Below are 17245 nucleotides of genomic sequence, written 5' to 3' on the forward strand. Positions count from 1 at the left end.
CGATTGCCGGCAAGGGACCACTCTGATTGGTCCCTTGCCGGCATTACTAGACTGTATGCTGTCCGTGACAGCAGCAGGGCAGGGGAAGAAGCTTTAATCCAAGCGATTAAAGAACTGCCATGACGTCTATACACGTGGTAGCTGCACGGGGTATGTTCAGCTATCACGTATATAGACGGATTGCAGTCGTGAAGGGGTTAATCATGGATGCTAAAAATGTTTGTGGTATAATTTATGTTTCTATGTCACTAGACTCACTAGATTCCCTGCCTCAAAGAAATTTTACAGGGTCAGCTCACCAGCAGGCAATTTATTAAGTATATTGCTTATAAAACCAGTATAAACACCCCAAAACTACAGGTACTTAGACAAATTGTGTCAAGAGATGTATTTTCAAATATACAATGTGTATATTCACCGATAACTATTGTTGATCGAGCACCAAAGTGCTCTGAATAGGGGAGGGTGCCTGGTTCATAATAAAAGGTCAGAAATTGATGGAAACACCACCAAAATGGTTCGGGAACAGCATGGGGAGGATGTCTGGATTCATCTTTGCATCTTGGACTCCCAGGTCGCTGCTGGGAATGATGTTGCCCGAGTAGTACACCACTTTTACAGACTGACAATAATATGCACAAAACCGAAGAAAAAATTTTTGGAGGAAAAATTTTTAGCAAACATTCTTTCCTGTATATTTACTTGTATATAAAGTGCAAGTGCTGCCAAAAATTACAAGGAAGAGACACTCCGATACAACCTGTATATCACATAAAGGAGGGCCTCATTCACATTGTGGTACAATTGTTCATGTAGTGGGAATCCTACACTCATAAAGCCTATGCACTAAGCTAAAGGGCTGCCAAAAATTACAATGAACCGGCACTCCAATACACCCTTTGTTACACATAAGTAGTGCATCATACACAGCCTTGAAAAATTATGATTGATGGCCTGCTTAAGACCCTAAAAAACATTTGGAGAAAGGGCTTGCTGATCTGACCATCAAAAAAAAAATTGGTGAGGGCCTGCTGCCGCTTTGGTGATTCTAGATAACCTGGGGCCGATCGCACGTCCCTGTGACGGCGACAATCCATTCGGATGTCTGGCCTATCAACTTTCGATGTTATTGTCAGCGCAAACCATGGTGACTACGGATAACGGGGAATCAGGGTTTGATTCCGGAGAGGGAGCCTGAGAAACGGCTATGGCTACCACATCCAAATTACCTATTAGGTATAATTAGGTGAGGGCCTGCAGGTGAGCTGACCCTGTAAAAGATTTTAGGTGCGGGCCTACAGGTGAGCTGACCCTGTAAAATATTTTAGGTGCAGGCCTACTGGTGAGCTGACCCTCTAAAAAATCATATGCGAGGGCCTGCTGGTGAGCTGACCCTGTAAAAGATTGTAGGTAAAGGCCTGCTGGTGAGCTGACCCTGTAAAAAATTATATGCGAGGGCCTGCTGGTGATCTGACCCTCTAAAAAATTATATGCAAGGGCCTGCTGGTGAGCTGACCCTGTAAAACATTATATGCGAGGGCTTGCTGTTGAGCTAACCCTCTAAAAAAATTATATGCGAGGGCTTGCTGGTGAGCTGACCTTGTAAAACATTGTAGGTGAGGGCCTGCTGGTGAGCTGACCCTGTAAAACATTATATCCGAGGGCCTGCTGGTGAGCTGACCCTCTAAAAAATTATATGCGAGGGCCTTCAGGTGAGCTGACCCTGTAAAACATTGTAGGTGAAGGCCTGCTGGTGAGCTGACCCTGTGAAAAATTATATACGAGGGCCTGCTGGTGAGCTGACCCTGTGAAACATTATATCCGAGGGCCTGCTGGTGAGCTGACCCTCAAAAAATTTATATGCGAGAGCCTGCAGGTGAGCTGACCCTGTAAAACATTGTAGGTGAGGGCCTGCTGGTGAGCTGATCCTGTAAAACATTATATGTGAGGGCCTGCTGGTGAGCTGACCCTGTAAAACATTGTAGTTGAGGGCCTGCTGGTGAGCTGACCCTCTAAAAAATTATATGCGAGGGCCTGCTGGTGAGCTGACCCTGTAAAACATTGTAGTTGAGGGCCTGCTGGTGAGCTGACCCTCTAAAAAATTATATACAAGGGCCTGCAGCTGAGCTGACCCTGTAAAACATTGTAGGTGAGGGCCTGCTGGGGAGCTGACCCTGTAAAACATTATATGCGAGGGCCTGCTGGTGAGCTGACCCTCTAAAAAATTATCAACCTCATCAACCTCTTGAGACAGTAATTGCCTTTGATTTATTGGCAACTGTGTCTTATCATCATCCACCTCATTAAACAGTAATTGCTGTTCCCCACCGTCATCTTCTTGTGATTGTGGATGCTCAAGAGTTTGGGAATCAGGGCACAAGATCTTTCCCTCTTCAAGCGTGCTTGGCAAGAGGGCCAAATCAAAGAATAGAGCTGAAAAGAGCGCCTCAGAATATTAGTGTGTGGGATCACTTGTTTCCCCAGACTCTCCATAGTCGGAGGAAGGAGGATTAGGGTGATGTAATGACCGGCGACACGCACAGGGAGGGAAAAGGGAAAGCCCTGCCCAAGGGAGAGGGAAAGGTGGTGACCCCTGACTCACCTTGCGGCTGGCACCTGACTGCCCTGACGTCCCTAGATGGGTTCCTCACCCGTGCGGCGATCACGTGCCTAAACCCTGGCTTTCCCTAAAATGAGCCCTAGATAGTGAACGGGCCGGTGGGATCGCTAGTCCGCACCACTGACACTAAGAGGGAAACACCAGGGAGAGGACAGACAATACAGACAAACACATACACCCAGGTGGGCGACCACAGCAGACCACAAAGGTCCAACAGGGATCCGGAGGGTAGCGTTCTGGACCAACAACCAGAGAACGCAGCAACACAGCTCCAGAGGGTCAGAATAGATGTCCAGGCAGGAAGCTCTATATCTGGCAACCAGAGAAGTGTGAGAGGGGAATATAAGGAGGTTGGGAGTGCTGGACAAGGAACAGCTGAGGAGAAGGAGCTACGGATCCCTGAGTGAGCCAAAAGGGTTTGCAAAGCAAACCCAGAAAGCTACCATAAGGAAACAGCCCTATCTTACATAGAGCGCACAGCCAACTGCTGCGACTTCCTGACCCCGGGTATAACGGAGTCAGGCGTGGTTCTAGATACCCTCGTGACAGGTGAGGATTGGGTTGAGCAGACTCTTGGCTACTGAGACTGGACTTGGTGGAAGACAGGGTGGTGCTTAAGCGACTGAAAGCATTATCTACTGCAATCCAACCGACCTCTAGTCTGACTTCAAGAGTGGTGTCCTGCGATGCCCTACAAACTGGGACATGAAACTAGGTATCGTGGATGATTGTTTTTTCCCTTACAGCTTGCCTTCTTCATATTATATGTTATATGTGATTGAAAGTCTGTCACACGTACAGTAGCTTAGGATTTGGAAGTGGTAAAAAGGTGTTTTGGATGTGGAAACGTCACAAAGGCGATATCCCGCAGATAATGTCAATGCTGTCACCAGCGGCTAATGAAAAATTCCTGGGAATGTCACAGGTGTTTGGGATGAGGAAACGATTTACAGGAGAGGTACCACCGGTAATGTCACTGTCCGCAGCGTCTACGCAAAAAAGTACACTGTATGTCACAGATAAATTTTTGAAGCGCACATTTTACACTGCAGATGTGGCCCTGGTAAGGTCACTGTCAGAAGCAGACACCGTCTACAGAAAAAGTACACTGTATGTCACAATTACATTTGTGAAGCGCACATGTTACACTGCAGATGTGGCACTGGTTATGTCACTGTCAGAAGCGGACACCGTCTATTGAAAAAGTACACTGTATGTCACAGATATTTTTTGGATGTGTACACTTTACACTGGAGATGTGGCGCAGCTAATGTCACTGTCCGCAGCGGACACAGTCTACGGAAAAAGTACACTGGATGTCAGATATTTTTTGGATGCCCACACTTTACACTGGAGATGTAGAGCAGCTAATGTCACTGTCTGCAGCGGACACCGTCTACGGAAAAAATACACTGGATGTCATATATTTTTTAGGAATGCGCACACTTTACACAGGAGATGTGGCACGGATAATTTAAGTGTCCGCAGCGCACGCGGTCTACGAAAAAAGTACACTGGATGTCACTGATATTTTAGGGATGCGCACACTTTACATAGGAGATGTGTCTCGGATAATTTAGCTGTCCGCAGCGCACACCATCTACGGAAAAAGTACACTGGATGTCACTTATATTTTAGGAATGCGCACACTTTACACAGGAGATGTGGCACGGATAATTTAAGTGTCCGCCGCGGACACCGTCTACGAAAAAAGTACACTAGATGTCACTGATATTTTAGGGATGCGCACACTTTACACAGGAGATGTGTCACGGATAATTTAGCTGTCCGCAGCGGACACCGTCTACGGAAAAAGTACACTGGATGTCACTGATATTTTAGGGATGCGCACACTTTACACAGAAGATGTGGCGCGGATAATTTAACTGTCTGCAGCGGACACCGTCTACGGAAAAAGTACACTGGATGTCTCTGATATTTTAGGGATGCGCACACTTTACACAGGAGATGTGGCACGGATAATTTAACTGTCCGCAGCGGACACCGTCTACGGAAAAAGCAGCGGCCTATTAGACGCTATTTAGTGCAGGATGCACTAAAAATATATATTGCTGCTGTCACACACAATAGTCCTTAAAAGGACTTTTGGGTCTCTGAAAAGTTTTTATAATAAAAATCTTCCAATAACACTCCCTACACTGTCTGTCCCTTCCTATGCACAGTTCTCTCTAAGACTGAGCAATTTAGCGCAGGTTGAGCTACAAGCATAAATTGCTGCTGTCACACACAATAGTCCTTAAAAGGACTTTTGAGTCTCTGAAAAGTTTTTCAAATAAAAAGCTTCCAATAACACTCCCTACACTGTCTGTCCCTTTCTATGCTCAGCTCTCCCTGACTAAGACTGAGCCGAACACGTGTCATCGGGTGCTTTATAGCACCCAATGATGCGTTCCGGCCAGCCAATCACTGTAATGCCAGTAGCCAACATGGCTACGACATTGCAGTGCGTGCCAGTACCTCCCTGCACGTTTATTGGCTGCTTAGCCTTGAGCATTGCACTCGAGCACATGCTGTACCGCCATGTGCCAAGCATTGAGATGCTCGAGCCTAACTTGTGTTCGGCTGAGCATGCTTGATCAACACTGCCGATAACATCTGCAGCCATTTTCTATCCATTCCTCAGCTGCATACGTCTATTCTTACGCTACGTGGATGATATCTTCATGGTGTGGTCGGGGACACAGGAGCAGTGCGAGCAATTTGTGGCCCATCTCAACGACACGAACGACATGAACATGATGTTCACCCTCAATTTTGGGGGGTCGACCATCGAGTTCTTGGACGTTCGCGTCGTTGTGGGAGATGGTTCCCTACATACCGAAGGGTATCGCAAACCCACTGCTACCAATACCTTACTGCACCATGAGAGCTATCATCCACGTAGCGTAACAAAGTCAGTCCCTTATGGACAATTTATAAGACTTAAGACTTAGACAAATTAACAGTCAGGATACAGTTTTCCTGAGACAGGCGAATGAACTGAGGGATAGATTGATCCAACGCGGGTACCCGCCAGAGCAATTAGATACACCTTTGGAAAGGGCAAGAGCCCATACACAACGATCATTGATGAAATGCAGAAAAAGTAAGGTGGAGAATGATGCAGAGAAAAAGGACAGATTTGTGTTCTTATTTAAGCATAGTCCTATGGCAAACTGTATAAAGAGAACAATATTAAACAACTGGGAGATTCTAAAGGCAGAAGGAGATCTGGGTAAAATTTTAGACCAGAAACCTATATTAGCTTTTAAAAGATGTCGCACATTTAGGGACATCTTGGTGCGTAGCCGCTACAGCGAGCGGAAACCGGGCGATTGGTTGTCACTCGGTAAGCCGATTGGCAACTATCGCTGCGGTGACTGCTCCCTGTGCGGCTATATGTTTCAAGGTCGCCATTTTTTCCTTGGAGGTTTTGAACATTGTGTGCACCAATTCATCAATTGCAGAACAACATATGTAGTTTATGCTTTGATCTGCGTGTGTGGATCCTTCTATGTAGGAAAGACCAAAAGATCCTTAATGGAGCGGGTATGAGAACACCGTAACTCAATTAAAACAGGCAAGGGACGCACTCGCCTAATTGAGCACATACGGTGCCAACATGGAGGAGATGCGATCGCCCTACGGTTTGCGGGTTTGGAACATGTTCCCCGATTGCCCCAGGGAGGGGATAGACACCGTACCCTGCTCCAGAAGGAAGCCCGGTTTATTATCAAAACTGATGCTATTGGTTGTTTAGGTTTAAATGAGCGCAATGATTTATCAGCGTTCATTGAATAGGATGCTTTATGCATGCGTCCTTTTTTCAAATGTATTATTTACCATAGGGAAATAGCAGCTGTATATATGTATATACATATTTTTGTATCATTCTTGTATTTTTGTATTCAACTCACCTTTGAGGGCTCAGATACCATTTTGGTATGCATATTAACTTTGTGTCACTTTCTTGCAACTTTTGTAACTTTTGTTTCACTTATGTCATCATTGTTTTTAAATCTTGCACTAATGTATCGATGCACATGTGTCTCATGCGTGCGCTGCTGGCGTGGCGTCTAGGGTTTTTGAGTGATGGGTCGGTTTGAACCCTCCCCCATATGACGTTATAGGTCAGGCACGCACGATTCCTAGAGTGGATCAAACAGCCGGAGGAAGTGGTCGCACCGCGAAACGGCCGTCGCTGTAATTGATATTCCATGTGAGTCTGCCCCTGAACATACTCTGCAATAACCAATAAAGATACGTGAACACGGATGGTGAGTGCGATTTACCTTTTTATTTCGCTTTTCATTGTAATTGTTCAATCCTCGCACCCCGCTTTCTTGGATGGTCGGAGGAGACCAGGACTGTGTTCCATCATATTCCAGGTGGAAGGACGGTGCCCTCAGTACCTCTTGTTACATTTTCTATCAAAGTCACCAACCCTTGGGGAATGCCTAACTACCTTCAGACCTTGAAACTAAATTGATTTGATGAGCGAATCGAAGCTGTCGAAGTAGAATTCGTTCCTATTTTCAGGAAAAATTGGATTCGCACCGAAGCTGAATTTCCTCACGCTTCGTGCTAACGAATGGCATTTTTTTCCTAAAATGGCTGCTGCATGTGTGAGGACATGGAGCAAGGAACTCTGGGAAGGTGGGATCACCCATAATGCCATGCATGCAGCCAATCAGCAGCCAGCCCTGTGATGTCACAACCCTATAAATAGCCTCAGCCATTTTGGATTCTGCCATTTTCCAGTGTACTTAGTGCAGGGAGAGATATCAGCAGGCGCTAGGGACAGTGCTAGAAAAAATGTAATTGTGCTAAAAAACGATTTACAAGTGAAGGGAAAGATTATTCAAGGCGTAGGGAATGGATAGGGAGGAATCATTCCACATAATTTAAGTTGAACAGGGTTCAGTCGGGGAGGTGACAGCCTGGGTAATCGGAACAATCCTATTACACCTTGCTGCACTGACTGTGCACCCACATTGCCATTATACAGCTCTGTAATTCCAGCAAACAGTTCTTGTTATTGGGGTGCAAGTGCTGTTTGATACAGCCATTAATGGTTTTATTACAAGGAAATATTTCTGCATCTTATTTGCCCTTGTGCGTTGCAATTATATGCTCTAAAGCATTTTTGGGCTTGTATTAGTGAGGAAAAAGGGCTTATTAGCCATTATGTGGTGAAGTGCTAAAATTACAGCCCTTATTGGCGTGTATTAGTGGCAAAAAATATATATATTTGACATTCAGTGGTGCAGTTATATGTTCTAAAGCAGGCATCCTCAAACTGCGGCCCTCCAGCTGTTGTAAAACCACAAGTCCCACAATGCCCTGCTGTAGGCTGATACCTGTAGGCTGTTCAGGCATGCTGGGAGTTGTAGTTTTGCAACAGCTGGAGGGCCGCAGTTTGAGGATGCCTATTCTAAAGCCTTTTGTGGCGTGTATTAGTGGCAAAAGTAAAATATATTTGCCGTTCAACTATGCAGTTATACAGTCAGGGCCATAAATATTGGGACATCTACACAATTCTAACATTTTTGGCTCTATACACCACCACAATGGATTTGAAATGAAACGAACAAGATGTGCTTTAAATTGCAGACTGTCAGCTTTAATTTGAGGGTATTTACATCCAAATCAGGTGAACGGTGTAGGAATTACAACAGTTTGCATATGTGCCTCCCACTTGTTAAGAGACCAAAAGTAATGGGACAGAATAATAATTGTAAATCAAACTTTCACTTTTTAATACTTGGTTGCAAATCGTTTGCAGTCAATTACAGCCTGAAGTCTGGAACGCATAGACATCTCCAGACACTGGGTTTCATCCCTGGTGATGCTCTGCCAGGCCTCTACTGCAACTGTCTTCAGTTCCTGCTTGTTCTTGTGGCATTTTCTCTTCAGTTTTGTCTTCAGCAAGTGAAATGCATGCTCAATCGGATTCAGGACAGGTGATTGACTTGGCTATTGCATAACATTCCACTTCTTTCCCTTAAAAAACTCTTTGGTTGCTTTTGCAGTATGCTTTGGGTCATTGTCCATCTGCACTGTGAAGCGCCGTCCAATGAGTTCTGAAGCATTTAGCTGAATATGAGCAGATAATATTGCCAGAAACACTTCAGAATTCATCCTGCTGCTTTTGTCAGCAGTCACATCATCAATAAATACAAGAGAAACAGTTCCATACATGCCCACGCCATGACACTACCACCACCATGCTTCACTGATGAGGTGGTATGCTTAGGATCATGAGCAGTTACTTTCCTTCTCTATACTCTTCTCTTCCCATCACTCTGGTACAAGTTGATATTGGTCTCATCTGTCCATAGGATGTTGTTCCAGAACTGTGAAGGCTTTTTTAGATGTCATTTGGCAAACTCTAATCTGGCCTTCCTGTTTTTGAGGCTCACCAATGGTTTACATCTTGTGGTGAACCCTCTGTATTCACTCTGGTGAAGTCTTCTCTTGATTGTTGACTTTGACACACATACACCTACTGCCTGGAGAGTGTTCTTGATCTGGCCAACTGTTGTGAAGGGTGTTTTCTTCACCAGGGAAAAAAATCTTCGGTCATCCACCACAGTTGTTTTCAGTGGTCTTCCGGGGTCATTTGGTGTTGCTGAGCTCACTGGTGCGTTCCTTCTTTTTAAGATTGTTCCAAACAGATGTTTTGGCCACGCCTAATGTTTTTGCTATCTCTCTGATGGGTTTGTTTTGTTTTTTCAGCCTAATGATGACTTGCTTCACTGATAGTGACAGCTCTTTGGATCTCATCTTGAGAGTTAACAGCAACAGATTCCAAATGAAAATAGCACACTTGAAATGAACTCTGGACCTTTTATCTGCTCATTGTAACTGGGACAATGAGGGAATAACACACCTCGCCATGGAACAGCTGAAGAGCCAATTGTCCCATTACTTTTGGTTTCCTAACAAGTGGGAGGCACATATGCAAACTGTTATAATTCCTACACCGTTCACCTGATTTGGATGTAAATACCCTCAAATTAAAGCTGACAGACTGCAGTTAAAGCAGAGCCAAAAATGTAAAAATGGTGTCGATGTCCCAATATTTATGGACCTGACTGTATATATATATATTTTTTTTTTTCTGATTAATAAATTCCCTCACCCAAAATTCACTGCAGAACTGCAATTAGGACGTATTTTTTTTCCTATTACTACACCCCAACAAAGAAATATAACAATCACAATTCACCGCAGAACTGCTTATGGGACGTACGTATATATTTCCTTTTAATACACCACGAAAATGGCTGTAGTACAGTGTAACTTCACCGCTGAACGACAATTAAGACTTTTTTTTTTCTGATTAATAAACTCGCCCACAGGAGAAGGAAAGTAACTGCTCATGATCCTAAGCATTCCACCTCATCAGTTAAGCATGGTGGTGGTAGTGTCATAGCGTGGGCATGTATGGCTGCCAATGGAACTGGTTCTCTTGTATTTATTGATGATGTGTCTGCTGACAAAAGCAGCAGGATGAATTCTAAAGTGTTTTGGGTAATATTATCTGCTCATATTTAGCCAAATGCTTCAGAACTCATTGGACGGCGCTTCACAGTGCAGATGGACAATGACCCAAAGCATACTGCGAAAGCAACCAAAGAGTTTTTTTAAGGGAAAGAAGTGGAATGTTATGCAATGGCCAAGTCAATCATCTGACCTGAATCCGATTGAGCATGCATTTCACTTGCTGAAGACAAAACTGAAGGGAAATTGCCCCAAGAACAAGCAGGAACTGAAGACAGTTGCAGTAGAGGCCTGGCAGAGCATCACCAGGGATGAAACCCAGCGTCTGGTGATGTCTATGTGTTCCAGACTTCAGGCTGTAATTGACTGCAAATAATTTACAACCAAGTATTAAAAAGTGAAAGTTTGATTTATTATTATTATTATTGTGTCCCATTACTTTTGGTTCCTTAACAAGTGGGAGGCACATATGCAAACTGTTGTAATTCCTACACCGTTCACCTGATTTGGATGTAAATACCCTCAAATTAAAGCTGTTTGTTTCATTTCAAATCCATTGTGGTGGTGTACAGTCGTGGCCAAAAGTTTTGAGAATGACACAAATATTAGTTTTCACAAAGTTTGCTGCTAAACTGCTTTTAGATCTTTGTTTCAGTTGTTTCTGTGATGTAGTGAAATATAATTACACGCACTTCATACGTTTCAAAGGCTTTTATCGACAATTACATGACATTTATGCAAAGAGTCAGTATTTGCAGTGTTGGCCCTTCTTTTTCAGGACCTCTGCAATACGACTGGGCATGCTCTCAATCAACTTCTGGGCCAATTCCTGACTGATAGCAACCCATTCTTTCATAATCACTTCTTGGAGTTTGTCAGAATTAGTGGGTTTTTGTTTGTCCACCCGCATCTTGAGGATTGACCACAAGTTCTCAATGGGATTAAGATCTGGGGAGTTTCCAGGCCATGGACCCAAAAGTCAACGTTTTGGTCCCTGAGCCACTTAGTTATCACTTTTGCCTTATGGCACGGTGCTCCATCGTGCTGGAAAATGCATTGTTCTTCACCAAACTGTTGTTGGATTGTTGGAAGAAGTTGCTGTTGGAGGGTGTTTTGGTACCATTCTTTATTCATGGCTGTGTTTTTGGGCAAAATTGTGAATGAGCCCACTCCCTTGGATGAGAAGCAACCCCACACATGAATGGTCTCAGGATGCTTTACTGTTAGTATGACACAGGACTGATGGTAGCGCTCACCTTTTCTTCTCTGGACAAGCCTTTTTCCAGATGCCCCAAACAATCGGAAAGAGGCTTCATCAGAGAATATGACTTTGCCCCAGTCCTCAGCAGTCCATTCACCATACTTTCTGCAGAAGATCAATCTGTCCATGATGTTTTTTTTTGGAGAGAAGTGGCTTCTTTGCTGCCCTTCTTGACACCAGGCCATCTTCCAAAAGTCTTCACCTCACTGTGCGTGCAGATGTGCGCACACCTGCCTGCTGCCATTCCTGAGCAAGCTCTGCACTGGTGGCACTACGATCCCGCAGCTGAATCCTCTTTAGGAGACAATCCTGGCGCTTGCTGGACTTTCTTGGACGCCCTGAAGCCTTCTTAACAAGAATTGAACCTCTTTCCTTGAAGTTCTTGATGATCCTATAAATTGTTGATTGAGGTGCAATCTTAGTAGCCACAATATCCTTGCCTGTGAAGCCATTTTTATGCAACGCAAAGATGGCTGCACGCGTTTCTTTGCAGGTCACCATGGTTAACAATGGAAGAACAATGATTTCAAGCATCACCCTCCTTTTAACATGTTAAGTCTGCCATTTTAACCCAATAAGCCTGACATAATGATCTCCAGCCTTGCGCTCGTCAACATTCTCACCTGAGTTAACAAGACGATTACTGAAATGATCTCAGCAGGTCCTTTAATGACAGCAATGAAATGCAGTGGAAAGGTTTTTTTGGGATTAAGTTAATTTTCATGGCAAAGAAGGACTATGCAATTCATCTGATCACTCTTCATAACATTCTGGAGTATATGCAAATTGCTATTATAAAAACTTCAGCAGCAACTTTTCCAATTTCCAATATTTATGTAATTCTCAAAACTTTTGGCCACGGGGGCGGAGCTTGCGCCTGAGCCGAATGGTCGCTTCTGGCTGAGCTCCGTACTTAGACCTGCTAAGAACGAAGCTATCGCAAGCTACTAAGACCTCCTAACATGGTCAAAATCGGAGGACAGAGACCCCTTGACCCAGGGGCCATTCCTAAAGCTCCGAATCCCAACTCAGGTATGGCTAAATACCTTAAAAAGCAAGCGGCTGCTCCAGGGACTAAAGAATCTAAGATGGCGCCGCCGGGTGAACACATCTCTGATGGCTGCGAGGAGGGACAGTCGGAGGTGGAAAGTGAAGCAGGGGACATCGGATCCCCTCGGGCATTACCAGTGTCCAGGAAATTTATAAAGCAAGCGCTGGCCGAAGCCTTACTGCCGCTGCGGCAGGAAATATCTGGCCTCACACAAGAAATACAGCATGTAGGCCACAGGGTAGAAACTCTGGAAACATCACAGGCCGCTATAATTGAGCACAGCACAGCGATCACCCAATCTCTCACCATGTGCCAATCACACATCAATGTCCTCTATAACAACCTGGAAGACCAGGAAAATCGTGGACGCAGGAACAATCTGCGTTATAGAGGAATACCAGAGCATGTAACTAATGAAGAAATTTTACCAGCGATTCTGTCCGTTGCAGCCTCGCTTCTAGGCTGTGAAGATCCTCCAAACATCTTAATTGAAAGAGCGCATAGGGCTCTTAGGCCCAAGCCAAAAGGTAATGAGCCTCCAAGAGACATAATTTGTCGCTTCCTGAATTTCGCCGATAAAGAACGAATTCTCACTGCCGCACGACAGGCGAAAACCGTCACCTATAGCAACATACCTCTCTCAATATTTCAAGATTTAGCTCCTGTTACGCTCCAGAAGAGGAAAATTCTCAAACCCCTCACTGATTTTCTATGTGAGAAACGGGTCCTCTACAGATGGACTTTTCCATTTGGACTATCGTTCAGTTACTCGGGGAATTTCATCAGAATCTCGACCTATGCAGACCTACAAGAATTTCTCTCATCCTCAGATGTCCCCCCTCTAGATATTGCCTGCTGGGACTCTGTTTCGGATATCACCTCTCTTCCGGAATTACCGAAGATGACACCCTGGGAAAGAGCAGGCACTCCTAAACAGCAGAGAGCAAAGAGAAGAAACAGTCCCCTGACGCCTAAGAGAATTGCATGGTCCACCTCTTAATGTCTGGCGGTCAATTGATGTCATTAACCTTATGACACTTTTGTCCGTGATCTCTTCTGTCCTCCTTCCTTCCTTCCCTCCTTCTTTCCATCTTTATTCTCACTTATCACTACTTATTTTCTCCATCTACCTCCCGTCTCACCTTTTTCCTCCTTCATTCCTTTCCCCTCTCCCCTCTCTCACACCCTCCTCCTTTTTCGCCTCACTCCAATGGTCTCAACATCTTATACTCTGTCGTCCTTTAGCAGGTCGCTCTATATGGGGTTATTACCTCCTTTCCCCCCTCTCTTCTAATTGTTAAGTATCTAATTGATAAGTGTCAATTATAATTCACATTAATGTTGGTTGCCCAAACGCGACCCTGTTTTAGTTTTTGTTGTATGTTTTTTCTCTTTTTTATTTTTCTGCTATTTCACAGTCAAGAGGTATTGACACACTGTACAGGTGTTCTCGGTGTTGTGCTGTGCTGGGTCCTGACTCCTCTTGGGGCTGCCAATCACACCTTTTTCTCCCTCTCTGATGCCAAAAACCATAGCGAAATCCTCCCTGCCCATACCTCCACATTGAATCCACTATGACGGATTTTAAACTCGCATCCTTCAATGTGAAAGGATTAAGATCACCCTCAAAAAGATCTCAGAAGGAAGGAGAGGTGCTCAATTATCTTTCTTCAGGAAACCCACTATAAACAGGGTAACTACCCTGATCTCTCCTACTCTAAATTCCCTGATTGGTATCATTCTAGTTCTGATGGGGCGGCCTCCAGAGGAGTCAGTATTGGCATAAAAAATAACTTCCCTTTTCAATACTCCTCCCACATCGCAGACACCGAGGGAAGGTATGTTATTTTAAAGGGTCTTATAGGACATAAAATATTCACTTTGGTTAATGTCTATGCCCCTAATTACGACCAAGTCCCTTGGCTTTTGAAAGTTCTTTCCATTGTAGAAAATATTAGAGAGGGAACAGTTATCCTAGCTGGGGACCTAAACTTAGCCTTACATCCGATCTCGGACACTTCGTCTAAGAAGTCTTCTACTTCGGGTAAACTACTAAAAAAAGTAAAGAATAAGCTACATGATTTGGGATTGGTTGACATATGGAGATGTATGAATCCGACTGGTATTGATTACACCTTTTATTCGGCTCCTTCTCATTCATACAGCAGAATCGATTACATCTTCGTGCCTAAAGACTTCTTACACCAATCCTCTGACCCCCAGATTGGAAACATTACCGTTTCAGACCACTCTCCAATTTTCTGCTCCTTCCACCCTCAACCTGGATCTGGTAAGTTCTCCGGTTGGAGACTTAATGAGTCCATATTGAGCGACACTAGCCACGTTTCCTTTTTCACCTCCCTTTTAGAGCAATACTTCAAGTCCAATGACTCTCCTGAAATTTCCGCACAGACACTATGGGACGCCCACAAAGCTTATATACGCGGACAGTTTATAAGCAAGTGCTCCCACCTAAAAAAATTAGCTGACAAACACTTCTCACCCCTTTTAGACCGCATTCACATTTTAGAGAACCTGCATAAACAGTCGTTGGACCCTCAACAACTCACTGAGCTATTAACTATTAGATCTGAGCTGAAAAATATCTTAAATAAAAAATCAGCTAAGTATTACCTTTCCTCCCAACAAAAATTCTATGCCCACGGCAATAAAGCCTCAAGATTCCTTATGAACCGAATTAAAAAAAGAAAAAATGCTAGATATATAACCTCTATCAAATCCCCCCAAGGACACCAATTTTTTCACCTGAATCTATTGCAGAACAATTTCGCCTCTTTTACAAAGACCTTTATAATTTACCCACCCCCTCTGACATTATGTCAGCCATCAGATCACTTTGTCACCCCAACTCTTTCCTAGACACTCTCAAATTACCCTCTCTGACCTTGTCCCAGAGGGAAGACTTTTCAAAGCCTTTCGATCTTGCGGAGCTTTCCAAGGCCCTAAAATCCTCTCCAAAGAATAAATGTCCCGGCCCTGATGGTCTCCCGACTGTTTACTATACAGTTTTCCATAATACATTAGCCCCCTTTCTCCTTCGAGTCTGTAACAAAACTCTCCTAAACTTTCCCCTCTCCGCAGACATGACGAGAGCTGTGATCTCGATCATTCCTAAAGAGGGAACAGATCTTACTAACTGTGCTAATTATCGCCCAATATCCCTCCTAAACACAGATTTGAAATTACTAGCGAAAATGTTAGCAACCAGAATACAACATATCCTTCCTGTTTTGATACACCCTGACCAAGTGAGGTTTGTCAAGGGAAGGGAAGGGAAGGATAATACTACTAAAATTCTGAATGCCCTATATTACGCCTCCAGTAAAAAACTTCCTTTGGTTCTCCTAGGTACCGACGCGGAAAAGGCATTCGACCGCATTGACTGGTCATATATTAAGCTTACGTTACAGAAATTTGGATTTCCTGAGCCTTATATTCAAGCTATCTTTGCAATGTACTCTAATGCTTCCGCGTCGGTCCTAGTGAATAACCATATTTCGAATAACTTCCAGATTAAAAATGGCACCCGCCAAGGCTGTCCTCTCTCCCCCCTTATTTTCGTATTAGTTATGGAAACTCTCATGCAAGCACTTAGGCAAGAGGAATCCATCAAAGGGTTAAAGGTTGGTTCACAAGAACATAAACTAGCCGCTTTTGCGGATGATCTCTTGATCCTAACCACTAACCCCAGTACCTCTATGACTAAAATACTCCATACGCTAGATGTCTTTAGTTCATTCTCTAACTTTAAGGTCAACCCCCAAAAGTCCCATATTTTACATATTGGTTTATCCCCTGCGTCCGTTAAAAAACTCCAAACTAATTCCCCGTTTAATTGGACGACCCAACACATAATATACTTAGGAATTAAGATTAATGCCCACTTGCCAGACCTTTTTCATTTGAACTATGCCCCCCTTTTAAAGTCTATGGCCGCTCAATTGGACTCACTAGAAAAACATTTCCTTTCTTGGTTTGGAAGGAAAAATATTGTAATGTCATTGGTCATCCCAAGACTGACTTACCTCCTCCAGGTTCTCCCTATCATGATCCCTCGTTCTTTTTTCATTAAATTAAATGCACTTATACGACAGTTCTTATGGGATAAGAAAAAGCCCAGAATTTCACTTTCCTCCCTCATAAGACCGAAAAAACTAGGAGGTATAGGCCTTCCTGATCCCGAATTGTACATGAAGGCGATACACCTCTGCAGAGTGGTTGACTGGATACGTTCCCCTACACATAAAACATGGCTCCATATCGAAAATTCCAACTTTACTTCCTCTATTAGATCCCTTTTGCTCTCGGACAAGCCACTATCTCACCTTCCTCATATGACTAACCCTCTAATAAGGTCTACCATCAATGTATGGAAGTGGTTCTCTTCCAACTATGCTGACCAATTACCTTTGTCTCACCTCCTCCAAATCAAAGATATATATTCACTCGCCCCTAGGGAAGTAAAATCCTCCATCCCCTCCCAGCTTAGATCCTCATCTACTCCTATACTGGAGCTACTGGATGGCGATGGCTGTGTTCCCCCTGAATCTATTCTAGCCTCCACAAGCGGTATACTGCCCGCTAATTTTCTTGCTCTCAAATATCTTAAAGAAGAGCTGCTCAGTTACTCCAAATCTACCCCCATGACACATACCTCTGGATGGTTTGAGAATCTGATTTCCTCTGCCACTTACCCCCCCAAACTAATCTCCTTCCTTTACAAAAAACTCATTCAGCCTCACACGAGAGTTAAACCCTCATACATAGGATTATGGGAAAAAGATTT

Source organism: Bufo bufo, chromosome 5 (genome assembly GCF_905171765.1).
Source record: "Bufo bufo chromosome 5, aBufBuf1.1, whole genome shotgun sequence".
Classification (NCBI taxonomy): Eukaryota; Metazoa; Chordata; class Amphibia; order Anura; family Bufonidae; genus Bufo; species Bufo bufo.